This window comes from Littorina saxatilis, linkage group LG1 (assembly GCF_037325665.1).
Source record: "Littorina saxatilis isolate snail1 linkage group LG1, US_GU_Lsax_2.0, whole genome shotgun sequence".
In the NCBI taxonomy this organism is placed as follows: Eukaryota; Metazoa; Mollusca; class Gastropoda; order Littorinimorpha; family Littorinidae; genus Littorina; species Littorina saxatilis.
The window spans coordinates 105,197,253-105,214,540 of NC_090245.1; the positions used below are offsets into that span (position 1 = coordinate 105,197,253).

Here is a 17,288-nt window from a genome sequence, read left to right on the forward strand (position 1 = left end):
TCTGTGTTGGTGAGAGAGAGAGAGAGAGAGAGAGAGAGAGAGAGAGAGAGAGAGAGAGAGAGACAGACAGACAGACAGACAGACAGACAGATAGATAAACAGACAGACAGACCAGACAGACAGAGAGAGAGGGAGAGGTGTACGAAAGTAAGAGACATGAACGGGCACATTGCTGTGTACTGCATCCGGCTGTCTCCAGAAGGGAATGACTACAACTCGACTAGAAAGTGCAACCTTCTTTAGTTGTGCTCATGACCTATGTTGTATGCTGACGTGTTCAATAATCCTCATTTCACGAAAAGAATGAGAAACGCATTTGGACAATAATTGTACTGTACTTGTACAAATTGTCCAGCCGGTAAACAGTGCGTCTTTCGCGAAGGAGGTGAAAAGTACACGGACAGTGTTTAAAAAGGTGATGGTCGCTAAGTACGTCGTAGCATTCATTCATCACGTGTAATGAGTCTGTGCGGCCATTTTGTAGCAGTCATAAACTTGACATCGAAATAGGAAGACGAAATGGGGTTGATTGTTAAAATAGGCTTTGCAAAAGTTTCATCATAAATGCACCAGGTGAGATGTTTCTTTTTTTGTGTGTGCTTGAATGTTGGCAATTCAGTACAAATTGATTTAAGCACTATTCACATACATATTTGCCTGCTCAGTCTGTGTTTGCTCTAAGTTGTAGTTTGATGTCTAGAGCCAAAAATGTAAAGTTTGAATTAGCGACATCGATCCCTTTCGGGAAGGTTGAATACATTTTAGAATTACGAACTTAAATGTGAGTCTTTTTGTTACCTAATTGTAGCTCTAATCAAATTGTTTCTTTTGATTTTATATCACAGAAGTTATTCCCCATGCCCTCGAACTTGAAAATTGAGAATGGTGCGGCATTCAAGTCCACAACTTTGAAATCTAACATCGATCGAGTGAATCGAAAGGAACTGAATATTGAAAACGTCGGTCTTGCGTCTCATATTCAACTCTAAAGTCAATGCATAGTTGATAAAATCATACCACTTTCCCAAAACTGCATGGACAGAATAAGACCGGAAAATAACAAGCCATAGACATTATAACAGCGGCGAGAACTCTTTCTCGAATTCCGCCCTCACACCTCCCCCCCCCCCCCAACCCACCCCTCCCTCTCCCTCTATCCATCCTCGTAAGTACCCTCTCTTTGAACGTTTGAAAGATGCTCCATTTTTCTCGTGCCTCCAATTTCCTGTTTCTGCAAGAGAGGACATCCAACAAAAAAGGCAGAGTGAAAAACTTTCGGTTTTAAAATGAATTCACGGGCTGGCCACTTTTCGGAAATGTGAGGATGGCGAAGGTTTTTGCACTTTACTTGCCGTCCGTCAAGCAGACGATTTCTCCTTCTCGCCTCCTCCAGACAGCCCACGCCTTCCCAGCTTTCCCTTTCTTCTGACGTCACAGGGGTCAATCCGAGACAGATTGCGAAAGAAAGAGCGTTACCAAAGAAGAAAGAACCAAGCCGACTGGGGGATTGATCCCGAAAAGAGTAAAGTGCAACGCGAGCCCTGAGCTAAACAAAACCAGAGAAACAGAGAAACAGAGAAACAGACAGAATGAAACCTACAAGCCGCTTTATTACATAACTAGATGATTACCCGCTTCGCCGGGTACCGGCTTCGCCGGGAAGAAGTAGAGCCGAATACCCGGCTGCGCCTGGGACCCGGCTTTGCACGAAGGAAGGGAGATAAACGCGCAAAACACTGGAGAAGATAAGGAAGAGTTGTGGACAGTGACCTTCTAACAATAGTAACGTGCAGTGACCTTCTAAAAATAGTAACGTAGTAACGGGAATATGGATTGACGCCACACGAAGGAAGGGAGATAAACGCAAAACACTGGAGAAGATAAGGAAGAGTTACTGGGAATGGTGAAATGAACAGAAAAACCAAAATCGGTTCAGCGCTGCGCGCTGAGAGCACGTGTTGAAAATTCTCATCGAGCAGGTTGTGTCCGGGGTCTAGCTGAATATGCCCACCAAATTTGAAGCAGATCCATCGAGAACTTTGGCCGTGCATCGCGGACAGACACACACAGACAGACACAAGCCGTGTATATATATAGATAGATAGATAGAAGGCGGCTTAACAACCGCACTCTATGCAAGGCATAATCCACGACCAGCAACAGTCACATATAAAAAAACAAAAAACAAATCGCAACCAAGCACCCAACCAACCAACCTACCAGCCAAGAATGGAAACAAGGAAGAACAAGAAGTGAATATAATTTGATAATTATCTTCATAGTTTTAAACCTGGACACACAACTAAAGTTGGTTGATGTGTTGTCGTGTGTGTGTGTGAATATAAATAACATTTTTGTTTCACAAAATATTAACTTTGACATTTCTTCAATGTCCTGCAGTTAACTATAAAGAATGCAATGATATTTTTTAGAAGTTCATTCAAATAGAGAGAGAGAGAGAGAGAGAGAGAGAGAGAGAGAGAGAGAGAGAGAGAGAGAGAGAGAGAGAGAGAGAGAGAGAGAGAGAGAATGTCAGACAGACTGACAGACAGACAGAGACAGACATGTCGAGAAAGTGTGTAGGTTTGTGCCAGCGCGAGGATCTGCCAGTGAAGACAAATAAAATATTAATTACGACAAAACTGGACATCCCCCCCCCCTCTTAATTCTTCTAGCCTATTCACCACAATAAAGTCATTCAAACGACGAGGAGGAGCGAAGCTGAAAGAATAGCAATAAAACACTGTTTCAAAGGCATGGCAATGTTAATCTCGACAAGTGAAAGCACGGGGTATCAAGCAGAATGAATACTGACACTCCTGACACAGAGAGGGCAAAGCACATCACGGTAAAGAGTGTTTGACGTCTTCCGAGCTCAGTTCCTTGCTCAAAAAGGAGACATCGCGGCAATTCATTACACTCTGCGCGACTGTAAGAAAGGGAGAAGAAGACAGGGAAAGGGATCTGTTTTGATGCCAATCTTTGAATTCTCATCACTGACACACACACTAAGAGTGGCGCACGCGAGCAATTAATACCCATACACCCACACCCACAGTAAACAAGAGGCGAAGCCTTCAAGGCTCACGTAAGAAATCGACAAACAGTAACACAAACTCAATCACTCCGTCACACACACACACACACACACACACACACACACACACACACACACACACACACACACACACACACACACACACACACACAGTAAGCATAGGTGAAACTATGCAAGAAAGCGAGACCCTGGATCTGCCAAGAAGTCTCGGCCCGCTCACAATAACAATGACCGAGACTTTCAGTAATTCCTTTGCGTGACGTCTAACCCTCTTACGTCATAATGTGACGTCTTCAAATAGTTTCTATCACACACGTCGAACACTTTTGACCGAGACTGACGTAATCCATAGACTCGGAAATGTTAAAGTTTCTACCACAGACATACACACGCACGCACGCACATACGCACGCACGCACAGACAGACAAAGTTACGATCGCATAGGCTACACTTCGTGAGCCAAAAACAAGTCACGTGACGCGAAATTAACCCATTTATTTAATCTGTCGAACTCACAGAATGAAACTGAACGCTTTGTATTTCACGACAATAGCTTTGCCGATTACCCGCGCCAGGCTCGCTTATCTCTGACCAGCCAGTAACTATAGCGCAATAGCATAACGCGTTTCAAAAGAAAGTGCGCTTTTCTCTATTCTTTTTACTTTCCGAGCTTGCTTTCAATCGAAACATAACATATCTAAATGTTTATGGAATCAGGAAATGATGAAATCAGTTTTGGATCGATTCCTGAAATTTTAATTTTGATCAGAATGTTATGCAACCCTAAAGTCCGGGCTTCGTCGAAGGTTTCTTCACAAACAATTTCAATCAATTTGATCAAACAAATAAGGGCGTGACAGTGCCGCCTCAACTTTCGATAAACGCCGAAAATGACGTCATCAAAGACAAGAATCGAAAAAAAAGAAAAAAACCACGTCTGGGGGTTTCATCTGGAAGGATTTTTACGCACAGTTTCATGACGATCAGTTTTTTGGAATCGCTCTACACACACACACACACACACATCACCAGCACCGTCGTCTCGATTCCCAGTGTATTTTGTTTGTTTGTTTGCTTAACGCCCAGCCGACCACAAAGGGCCATATCAGGGCGGTGCTGCTTTGACATAATTATAACGTGCGCCACACACAAGACAGAAGTCGCAGCACAGGCTTCATGTCTCACCCAGTCACATTATTCTGACACCGGACCAACCAGTCCTAGCACTAACCCCATAATGCCAGACGCCAGGCGGAGCAGCCACTAGATTGCCAATTTATTAAAGTCTTAGGTATGACCCGGCCGGAGTTCGAACCCACGACCTCCCGATCACGGGGCGGACGCCTTACCACTAGGCCAACCGTGCCGGTAATTCCCAGTGTATGCCAAAACATTCAATTGTCGTCTGTCATATGAGCGTTGATGCGTTGAGCTGTCGTTATGCGCCATACATGGCCCAGCTCATCCGGCTTCAGCGTGTTTTTATATCGGAGTGGTCCTTCTCCTAGACTGGTGGCTTTACAGGGCTGTCGAGTCCAGTCTACCCGGCTATTTGGCCATAGCTGGCTGGTTTGTTTATCTGAGGTGACCTTCCCCAGGGCTAGAACTTAAGATGCGGCTCTTGATCGCATGATGCTCCCGTCATTGGAGACCTGGGGTATTTCTTGAGTGTAACAGTGCCACCTGTTATCCCGCCCCATCCTGTTGGAAGCACCGCCAGTTGGTCCGCGACTGCTTATTCGTCCTGGCAAGCCTGGCTTATTTCGCAGCTAACCTCCATATCTGAAGGCCATCTCACTATCCGCCACCTGTGAACGCGCCTGGTTGGGGGTGGTCGCCCCTACTGTCCCAGGAAACATTCAATTAAAACAGACAGACGTACCCACAAACATACAGAAACACACATTAAACACAGAAACTCACATACACAGAAAAACACACACACACATCAATCAATCAATATGAGGCTTATATCGCGCGTATTCCGTGGGTACAGTTCTAAGCGCAGGGATTTATGTTTTTATTTATTTTATTTTTATTTTATGCAATTTATATCGTGTACATATTCAAGGCGCAGGAATTTATTGATGCCGTGTGAGATGGAATTTTTTTACACAATACATCACGCATTCACATCGGCCAGCAGATCGCAGCCATTTCGGCGCATATCCTACTTTTCACGGCCTATTATTCCAAGTCACACGGGTATTTTGGTGGACATTTTTATCTATACCTATACAATTTTGCCAGGAAAGACCCTTTTGTCAATCGTGGGATCTTTAACGTGCACACCCCAATGTAGTGTACACGAAGGGACCTCGGTTTTTCGTCTCATCCGAAAGACTAGCACTCGAACCCACTTCCACGGTTAGGAAAGGGGGGAGAAAATTGCTAACGCCCTGACCCAGGGTCGAACTCGCAACCTCTCGCTTCCGAGCGCAAGTGCGTTACCACTCGGCCACCCATGCAGACGTAGACACACAAAGACACAGATGTGGACACACAGAAACACCAAAAGTCTATCCCACTGTGACGAATTTTGACGGAAAACTACAACGATTTGAGATTCGTGGAGAAAAATGCCGAGGTCGTTGTGGTTCGTATTACTTCGTTCTTGTTCGGCCGATTTTTCGCAATCATTCGTGGTAAACGTCGTTGTGGTAAATCGTTGTGGTTCGCAAAAATATTCGTGATAGTGGGACCTAGGCTTAAACGTAGACCCCCCCCCCCCCCCAGCACACACTCAGGCACTCACAGACACGTGCACGCAATTACAAAGAAACACGCACGCACGCACTAACGCACACACATACACCCACACACACACCAAACACCCAAATACACGCGCTAATTAGTTCGCCTAAACGAAAAAAGCAATGGCCGAGCAACGCACAGGCCTGGTGGCCCACATATCTATCGGCGGCTCCATTCAGATCACCCGGGTGCTAACGATGTGCAGTCGTTGATGGAATTGGCAATTTCGATCGACTGTAGCGCATTTCAATGACAATGTCTATGATTAAATCCGGACATTGTTACTGTGTTCTATTCATCAAGATGTACGAGCTACACTTCGGATATTTCTCAACTTCTGTGCCAATCTGTTTGGATAGTTTGACTGGATTGTGTTCATAATCTAGGCGTGGCAATTTTCACGTTAAAGAGTTATGTTATACTGTATTTATATGGAAGGGTAAGGACAAGGGGTTATATGGTTGGTTACATGTCCTCGGGGGTTGTTTTCAATGCACCAGGAGAAGTTTTGTTTTGAGGCGTGTCGTAATCTCTGAACCTGGGCCCTTTTCCCCTGGGCACCATCGAGTAACAATTCTGATATTTTTATGATGTAAAACTGACATAAGAAAGAGGGACGAGAGAAGATATCAGACTGCGTCTTTATTGTCTTCGAACCTCTAATGACTGTATGATTACTTTAAGGAATCACGTGCACCCCTCAAACAAATACACGTCACTTCATCAGCACCACTTAACCAAATCAACCAACCAACTAACTAACGAAGACAAACGCGTGTTTTTTCACACACGAACACAGCTTCAGCCAAAAGGCTCGCTTCCTGTTGGCCATCGTGCAAGTCAAGCACCACGGATTCTTTTACGACGAGAACCAGATGACAAGTCACGCATCGGAAACGGTCGGTCATCCAGCAGAAGCCAGAAAACAACATGCAAGATCATTCAACGTCGGTTAAAAAAGAACAGGCTGGGTGGTCATTCACTGACCGCTATGTGACTTCCATAAAATCCAGGCCACGCGGCTTGTCCGTCGCACAGGAAATGGGAACACCTTGCACCACTGGGCGCTGAATACCTTATCTATTAGTTAGAGCCTCAAACCGGAAACCACTCCTGATCTGTTGCCTTGGCGACAGGAAACACGCCCTGGCAAAAGTGGCTGAGCTCAGATTCCCGCGCTAATCAAACAGCGCGTTGAAGATCTATCAAGACCGTTATGGTGACCTCACAACAACCCGTGCCATTCGCTCAATCCGTCCTTGCCTTCAGAGCACTACAGCAGAGACCAAAATGTATTTGAGAACGACGTTGCTGTGACTTGAAATTCGTTCTGTGCAAAGAGAAGATGTTGGGAGATAACTCTGTCAGGGTTGAGCTTGGCTGTGGAACAAAGACGACCCTTGAAAACAATTATTATTCCCCCCTCTGCTTCTTTACCTCTGTAAACTTGTAGGGGTAGTTATTTTTCGATAATGACCCAGCAACCAAACAAATCGACCCAGCAACAGCCTAAATCCTCGATAGTGCAATGGGTTGAGAGGTTGTTCTGTTTCGGTACTACTTTTTGCGACTGAAAAGTTCCGAACGCTCTAATGTACGAAGTATACATCTCTGGAGCAAACAATACAAACATACCGCATTTAAATTAACAACTACAGGCCTGAACACATGAATCTCCATATAAAATCCATGAGTTCGGTTGTTTTCTGAATCTCATCTGCCGTGCCGTCAAGCCGTTCATCACAAGCAATTTCCCAAGGCAAGTAACTCATACTTTGTCTAGCGACAAGAGTAGTTCCCCTTCTTTTCACTCAGTTCCTTCGACAACAGACTGCAATCCGACGGTCAGTTTTCAACAATATTTCATTTAATAAACAGATCACACGCAACCAAATGCACACATCTCATCAATTTAAACAACATAAAGGGGTTTCATACACTATTTTCCCCAGAAAACTGAACTTCATACAGTTTTTAACGTTGGAACACGGGTGCAAAAGTTCGTCTGCTAGTCCCATTTGACGAAAAAACATTATTCTAAGCGATACCAAAACATATACAGAACACACAATATCTGCCTTTGCCGCCACAGCAGAATAACAGCATATCTGTGTACTTGATTTTAGCCCAAAATAGGAAAAATGACATGAAGTGTTAACAGAATGGAATGATTTGCACGGAACTATACAACCGCGCATTAATCGATCGCCTGCGCAGGTTGACTGGTTGAGAGAATAGGATTCGATCAAACTTTCGCAAAAAAACTCCTCTTTTCTTTGAATAACTGAAGAAAGGAGGAATAAAGAGGTTACACACCTCGTCTCAGTGATTATAAAAAATAATGGTCTCAGTTCGCGGTCATGAAAAAGCTCGCTAAAGCTCGCATTTTTCATGATCCGCTAACTTCGACCATTATTTTTGATAATCACTGAGACTCGGCATGTAACCTCTACTTACACCCCCGGTATAGGGGTGTGTATAGGTTTCACTCGATGTGTTTGTGTTCGCAAGTAGATCTCAAGAATGAACGGACCGATCGTCACCAAACTTGGTGAACAGGTTCTATACATTCCTGAGACGGTCCTTACAAAAATTGGGACCAGTCAAACACACGGTTAGGGAGTTATTGGTGGATTAAAATTATACAAGGCCTGGTATAGACGGACACCCCCGTTGGTCAAAGGGAAATAACCATTCTCACTGCCACCAACTGAGAAGGTTATTTCCCTTTGACGGGGGTGTAGTTCCTATCGGAGGAATTTCTTGTTATTATTGTATCATCTTTGATTGAATTAAACCTTGTTTAAACCAAACAAGGAGGCGAAACAATATCAATCATTCGATCTAGGCGTAATACAGCATGTGAAAGCGACGACATCATTGTCATTCAACTTGCACATTTAATTTAAATTCACTTTTGAAACTTTTTTTTATTGCACATTCATTCCCGTGTCATTTCATTCAATTGTTCATGCCTTAAAGGCCCTCCTCTTGTCTATCTGGCACACGTTTCGTATGCAGGTATGAGATCCTGAAAGTTTTGAAGCAAGCCACCGGGTCAATGCTGAAATACAGGTTTTTATGTGTGTCATGTAACCCCTCAGATTTGACACAAAACCCCCCCGTTTTCGACCGCTCATGCGACTGACACCTACATAATTAGAATTGACATTAGGCCAAATAAAAATATATGTTGGTTTAGGGTAACCCGACCGACCCTATTTTTTTTCCCGCCGACCCTAACACTTTTTTTCATTTCTAAAAAAACCCAGAACTTTTGGCACATTTTTGCGAACCATACCGAAACTAAGGGAAGTGGCCTCCTTTAAAATCGACACAATTAAAAAATAAAAATAATAATAAAAAGCCGACCTACCGACCCTATTTTTTTGTGGTCACGTTACTTACCCTAAACAAACATATATTTTTGCTTGGCCTTACACAAAAAATACGCAAGATGGCGAGAAAAAAACCCACCCAACCTGCTCTGCATAGATAATTGATTTGGGTTTCTCCTCGTTTGCTTCAAATTAATGTTAGTGGGACTTTGATTTATGCTGACACTCTACGTGGGTAGTACATTTCCACAAATGATTCTGAGCTTGTAAAGGTCCTAAATAGATTTAGTATGCCAATCAACAAGGGAGATAACTCATCCCCGTACAAGTTTATTTTGAAGCTTTTCTGTCAATTTTTCTTCTTGTACGCTTTTATTCTTGAACGAAGTTAGAAAACTCCTTTGTGATAGTTACTGGACCAAACGCTTGAGGGTTCCGCTAGCACCCGGGCGAAGCCGGTTCATGACTGCAAGTGGATATAAAAGGCCAACACTGGGAAACTGGAGGGTTAAAATGATGGTTTGATATATGCAAATTCATTCACTCCAAACCGAGTCTTGTCTGTGCACAAACGAAAACAAATGGCTCAGCAATACGCCATTAAGTCTGCACACCACCGAGGGAATTTGAACAGAATGCAATGAATATACAGGTCCAAATAACGAGATTTATGTAAATCATTTACAGGACGGTTGATAGAAAATTAAGGTCAGTGAAAATGTTTTCTTCTGCATGACAAACCCATTTACATGCAACTGCAAAAGATACCGCACCACTTTGATTTCATTAAGAATCAGTTGCACGCCAAATGTATGGTCTGTTTCCATTGCAAACTAACATAAAACGAATCACATCTTATTTAATAACTACAGTTCGGCGAAATCGTGTTTCTGTGTCGCAGTTTATCACATTGCATGGGTGCTGCCAAAGTTCTTTTACGCAAAAAGGTCACATGAACTAACCATTTCAAACAGAAATAAACCGCATGTACTTTTTAGGACGACCTTGCATCCTTCTATCATCCAATCATTATGTGAATAATGCTATTGTATATGTATTGTGAATTACTGAAATTACTGAACGTATGACAGTGCCTGAGAAATATGAACACACATAACGACACTACGATTAGGTTTAGGTTTGTATCATTATGAAAATACTACATAGTGTGATTAACTACTGACCTTTGATTACCCCCTGTGCTTTTTACGGCTGTGTGTTTTCATCAATAAATTCATTGATAGTAATGCTGGTGTATTTGTACGGGTGAAGCACTTACACGCTCCTCGGGCATAAGGTATCACGCCAACATATAGGCATAAAAATAGTGCATTCAGCTACTTACTCATTTGCCCCCACATATGGCTGATTATGAAATAATTTGCAGTCATTTGGATAGAGGTAATTTGATGGGTGGGCTGCCGGAGATGAGAAAACCCGCAGTTGACGAAGGAGAAGATTAATAATACGTGTTATCGAGGAACTGCGATGAACTACAACAACATTGTGCCGTCAGCTACACGCGGAGTGATAAATGGGCGAGGTGATCGGTCCGGATGGTCTCAAATCACTCCGCACTTGGTGACTTCCTGTCCAAGACGGATCATGGTCGTCTTATGACATTGGGTATGCCCGACAGCCCCTTGCGTTGTGCCGGCTAAACATTGTCAGCAATTTGTTTTTCTCTCACCGACGTACGCACTTATTCACTTAAATAAACACAAACACACGCTCAAAGTTTGCACACATACTCAGAGAGGTTTTTCATATCCATTCGACTGAATGTATTTTATAACATGACACACATTCCCTGCCAATAAAGTTCTCAGTACCCACTTTAGCAATTATAAAATATCTTGTTTTCTTCAGGGAAAGTATAAACCCTTGTATCAGACTATATGCATTGCACTTAGCCCAACGTATGACATCCCTTAAAGGGAGGAATAACTGTAGTGTAAGAGCTATGGACCTTGAAATAATTATGACCCATTTACGGTAAAATACCACAAACAGTGTAGCAGACAGATCCATTACGCCACGAATTTATGCTTGTCAAAAATGATTTAATACTCGGACGAGTTTAATGAAGGAGGATGTTTTTTTGCTTTCGCTTTTGATGAAAGTGTGTCTGCGTGGCCTCTCCCTGGACGCTGCGCACAATTACTTCAACATTGACGGGGGAAACAGGGCGAAGAATAAACGCGAGTATTGAAAAAAGAAGACAGAGGCCGGTACACACAGGCAGAAACACAGAGGCGCAAACACGCACGTACGCACGCACACAAGCAAGCACGCATGCACGCACACAGACACACACGCACTAACTCACTCACAAAGCATCTCCCGACAAACACACACATAGACTACTCTGTCACACCCCCCACCCCCTCATCAACCCCCCCCCCCCCTCCGCGACCAAACAAAATACCCTCAAGCTTCAGCATATCATTCATATCCATCCTCCTACCGACGCAGCTCCCCCCCCCCACCACACATCAATCCTCCTCCCTACCCCACCCCTTACACCCCTCAGACCAGGGCAAACCCATCACCCTCGAATGTCAACCTACTATCAAATATTCATCCTCCTACCATTGCAACCCACCCCCACCTACACCACACATCAGTCCTCCTTCCTACCCCACCCCTTACACCCCTCAGACCAAGGCAAACCCATCACCCTCGAATGTCAACCTACTATCAAATATTCATCCTCCTACCATTGCAACCCACCCCCACCTACACCACACATCAGTCCTCCTTCCTACCCCACCCCTTACACCCCTCAGACCAAGGCAAACCCATCACCCTCGAATTTCAACCTACTATCAAATATTCATCCTCCTACCATTGCAACCCACCCCCACCTACACCACACATCAGTCCTCCTTCCTACCATTACAACCCACCCCCACCTACACCACACATCAGTCCTCCTTCCTACCATTACAACCCACCCCCACCTACACCACACATCAGTCCTCCTTCCTACCATTACAACCCACCCCCACCTACACCACACATCAGTCCTCCTTCCTACCATTACAACCCACCCCACCTACACCACACATCAGTCCTCCTTCCTACCATTACAACCCACCCCCACCTACACCACACATCAGTCCTCCTTCCTACCATTACAACCCACCCCCACCTACACCACACATCAGTCCTCCTTCCTACCATTACAACCCACCCCCACCTACACCACACATCAGTCCTCCTTCCTACCATTACAACCCAACCCCACCTACACCACACATCAGTCCTCCTTCCTACCATTACAACCCACCCCCACCTACACCACACATCAGTCCTCCTTCCTACCATTACAACCCAACCCCACCTACACCACACATCAGTCCTCCTTCCTACCATTACAACCCACCCCCACCTACACCACACATCAGTCCTCCTTCCTACCATTACAACCCAACCCCACCTACACCACACATCAGTCCTCCTTCCTACCATTACAACCCAACCCCACCTACACCACACATCAGTCCTCCTTCCTACCATTACAACCCAACCCCACCTACACCACACATCAGTCCTCCTTCCTACCATTACAACCCACCCCCACCTACACCACACATCAGTCCTCCTTCCTACCATTACAACCCAACCCCACCTACACCACACATCAGTCCTCCTTCCTACCATTACAACCCAACCCCACCTACACCACACATCAGTCCTCCTTCCTACCATTACAACCCAACCCCACCTACACCACACATCAGTCCTCCTTCCTACCATTACAACCCAACCCCACCTACACCACACATCAGTCCTCCTTCCTACCATTACAACCCACCCCCACCTACACCACACATCAGTCCTCCTTCCTACCATTACAACCCACCCCCACCTACACCACACATCAGTCCTCCTTCCTACCATTACAACCCACCCCCACCTACACCACACATCAGTCCTCCTTCCTACCATTACAACCCACCCCCACCTACACCACACATCAGTCCTCCTTCCTACCATTACAACCCACCCCCACCTACACCACACATCAGTCCTCCTTCCTACCATTACAACCCACCCCCACCTACACCACACATCAGTCCTCCTTCCTACCAGTCCCCACCCCCACCACCCCCCCCCCCCCACACAGACACAGACACACACTACTTTCAATTACTAACCTGGTAGCAGGGGAGAGCGTCCACCAGGAGAGTAAGCCAGGTGTCGCATGCGGCAGAACCGTTGCGGCAGATGCGCAGCAGCAGCTCCTGCAGCTGGTGACGGAGCAGTGGCCCCTGGGGGTGTGAAGGGGATGGCTCCAGCAAGATGAACGTCACGAAGGGACGGAGGAACTCTGGGCACAGCAGCTGAACTCTGACAAAAAAAACACCAGAATAAACGTCACAGTCAATTACGTCACGAAGGCTGTGTTTGTTTGTTGGTGTCAGTTGTGTGTGTGTGAGTGAGTGAATGAGTGTGTATATATGTGTGTGTGTGTGTGTGTGTGTGTGTGTGTGTGTGTGTGTGTGTGTGTGTGTGTGTGTGTTCATGAGGATTGTGCAGTCATCTTACACAAAGAAGTGTACTATTTTCAAGAGGTATGAGCGTTTCTTCTGCATGTTTCGTCAAAGCTAGACCGAGCGTGACGGAAATTTGTGTCAAGAATCCGAGAATACAAAGACAACACAAAAGATTCAATCTGAACAATCTCGCCTCATTCTTTGGTGCTGTCGTTGTTGTTGCATGTTGCGGCAAATGGGCCATTATTCTAGCAAGGTCCGTTAGTCTTGCACATCAACGTTGCATGTTGCGGCATATGGGCCATTATTCTAGCAAGGTCCGTTACTCTTGCACATCAACGTTGCATGTTGCGGCAAATGGGCCATTATTCTAGCAAGGTCCGTTACTCTTGCACATCAACGTTGCATGTTGCGGCAAATGGGCCATTATTCTAGCAAGGTCCGTTACTCTTGCACATCAACGTTGCATGTTGCGGCAAATGGGCCATTATTCTAGCAAGGTCCGTTACTCTTGCACATCAACGTTGCATGTTGCGGCAAATGGGCCATTATTCTCGCAAGGTCCGTTACTCTTGCACATCAACGTTGCATGTTGCGGCATATGGGCCATAATTCTAGCAAGGTCCGTTACTCTTGCACATCAACGTTGCATGTTGCGGCAAATGGGCCATAATTCTAGCAAGGTCCGTTACTCTTGCACATCAACGTTGCATGTTGCGGCATATGGGCCATAATTCTAGCAAGGTCCGTTACTCTTGCACATCAACGTTGCATGTTGCGGCATATGGGCCATAATTCTAGCAAGGTCCGTTACTCTTGCACATCAACGTTGCATGTTGCGGCAAATGGGCCATACTTCTAGCAAGGTCCGTTACTCTTGCACATCAACGTTGCATGTTGCGGCAAATGGGCCATTATTCTAGCAAGGTCCGTTACTCTTGCACATCAACGTTGCATGTTGCGGCAAATGGGCCATAATTCTAGCAAGGTCCGTTACTCTTGCACATCAACGTTGCATGTTGCGGCATATGGGCCATACTTCTAGCAAGGTCCGTTACTCTTGCACATCAACGTTGCATGTTGCGGCATATGGGCCATACTTCTAGCAAGGTCCGTTACTCTTGCACATCAACGTTGCATGTTGCGGCAAATGGGCCATAATTCTAGCAAGGTCCGTTACTCTTGCACATCAACGTTGCATGTTGCGGCAAATGGGCCATAATTCTAGCAAGGTCCGTTACTCTTGCACATCAACGTTGCATGTTGCGGCATATGGGCCATACTTCTAGCAAGGTCCGTTACTCTTGGACATCAACGTTGCATGTTGCGGCATATGGGCCATACTTCTAGCAAGGTCCGTTACTCTTGGACATCAACGTTGCATGTTGCGGCATATGGGCCATACTTCTAGCAAGGTCCGTTACTCTTGGACATCAACGTTGCATGTTGCGGCATATGGGCCATACTTCTAGCAAGGTCCGTTACTCTTGGACATCAACGTTGCATGTTGCGGCATATGGGCCATACTTCTAGCAAGGTCCGTTACTCTTGCACATCAACGTTGCATGTTGCGGCAAATGGGCCATTATTCTAGCAAGGTCCGTTACTCTTGCACATCAACGTTGCATGTTGCGGCAAATGGGCCATAATTCTAGCAAGGTCCGTTACTCTTGCACATCAACGTTGCATGTTGCGGCAAATGGGCCATAATTCTAGCAAGGTCCGTTACTCTTGCACATCAACGTTGCATGTTGCGGCATATGGGCCATACTTCTAGCAAGGTCCGTTACTCTTGCACATCAACGTTGCATGTTGCGGCAAATGGGCCATACTTCTAGCAAGGTCCGTTACTCTTGCACATCAACGTTGCATGTTGCGGCATATGGGCCATACTTCTAGCAAGGTCCGTTACTCTTGCACATCAACGTTGCATGTTGCGGCATATGGGCCATTATTCTAGCAAGGTCCGTTACTCTTGCACATCAACGTTGCATGTTGCGGCATATGGGCCATACTTCTAGCAAGGTCCGTTACTCTTGCACATCAACGTTGCATGTTGCGGCAAATGGGCCATAATTCTAGCAAGGTCCGTTACTCTTGCACATCAACGTTGCATGTTGCGGCATATGGGCCATACTTCTAGCAAGGTCCGTTACTCTTGCACATCAACGTTGCATGTTGCGGCATATGGGCCATACTTCTAGCAAGGTCCGTTACTCTTGCACATCAACGTTGCATGTTGCGGCATATGGGCCATACTTCTAGCAAGGTCCGTTACTCTTGCACATCAACGTTGCATGTTGCGGCATATGGGCCATAATTCTAGCAAGGTCCGTTACTCTTGCACATCAACGTTGCATGTTGCGGCATATGGGCCATAATTCTAGCAAGGTCCGTTACTCTTGCACATCAACGTTGCATGTTGCGGCATATGGGCCATAATTCTAGCAAGGTCCGTTACTCTTGCACATCAACGTTGCATGTTGCGGCAAATGGGCCATACTTCTAGCAAGGTCCGTTACTCTTGCACATCAACGTTGCATGTTGCGGCAAATGGGCCATTATTCTAGCAAGGTCCGTTACTCTTGCACATCAACGTTGCATGTTGCGGCAAATGGGCCATTATTCTAGCAAGGTCCGTTACTCTTGCACATCAACGTTGCATGTTGCGGCAAATGGGCCATACTTCTAGCAAGGTCCGTTACTCTTGCACATCAACGTTGCATGTTGCGGCAAATGGGCCATAATTCTAGCAAGGTCCGTTACTCTTGCACATCAACGTTGCATGTTGCGGCAAATGGGCCATTATTCTAGCAAGGTCCGTTACTCTTGCACATCAACGTTGCATGTTGCGGCAAATGGGCCATTATTCTAACAAGGTCCGTTACTCTTGCACATCAACGTTGCATGTTGCGGCAAATGGGCCATACTTCTAGCAAGGTCCGTTACTCTTGCACATCAACGTTGCATGTTGCGGCAAATGGGCCATAATTCTAGCAAGGTCCGTTACTCTTGCACATCAACGTTGCATGTTGCGGCAAATGGGCCATTATTCTAGCAAGGTCCGTTACTCTTGCACATCAACGTTGCATGTTGCGGCAAATGGGCCATAATTCTAGCAAGGTCCGTTACTCTTGCACATCAACGTTGCATGTTGCGGCATATGGGCCATACTTCTAGCAAGGTCCGTTACTCTTGGACATCAACGTTGCATGTTGCGGCATATGGGCCATAATTCTAGCAAGGTCCGTTACTCTTGCACATCAACGTTGCATGTTGCGGCATATGGGCCATACTTCTAGCAAGGTCCGTTACTCTTGCACATCAACGTTGCATGTTGCGGCATATGGGCCATTATTCTAGCAAGGTCCGTTACTCTTGCACATCAACGTTGCATGTTGCGGCATATGGGCCATACTTCTAGCAAGGTCCGTTACTCTTGCACATCAACGTTGCATGTTGCGGCAAATGGGCCATAATTCTAGCAAGGTCCGTTACTCTTGCACATCAACGTTGCATGTTGCGGCATATGGGCCATACTTCTAGCAAGGTCCGTTACTCTTGCACATCAACGTTGCATGTTGCGGCATATGGGCCATACTTCTAGCAAGGTCCGTTACTCTTGCACATCAACG

The 17,288-nt window shown here is 45.6% G+C and overlaps 1 protein-coding gene across 1 annotated transcript in view; it reads right to left on the reverse strand.

The window, feature by feature from the left end:
* The window catches only part of LOC138948783 (focadhesin-like), a 106,787-nt gene that overhangs the window by 52,294 nt on the left and 37,205 nt on the right, over positions 1 to 17,288 (reverse strand). Inside the window, exon 2 of the mRNA XM_070320398.1 lies at positions 13,315 to 13,507. The gene's annotated coding sequence lies outside the window, so the exon portion shown is untranslated. The remainder of the gene's footprint in view (positions 1 to 13,314; positions 13,508 to 17,288) is intronic.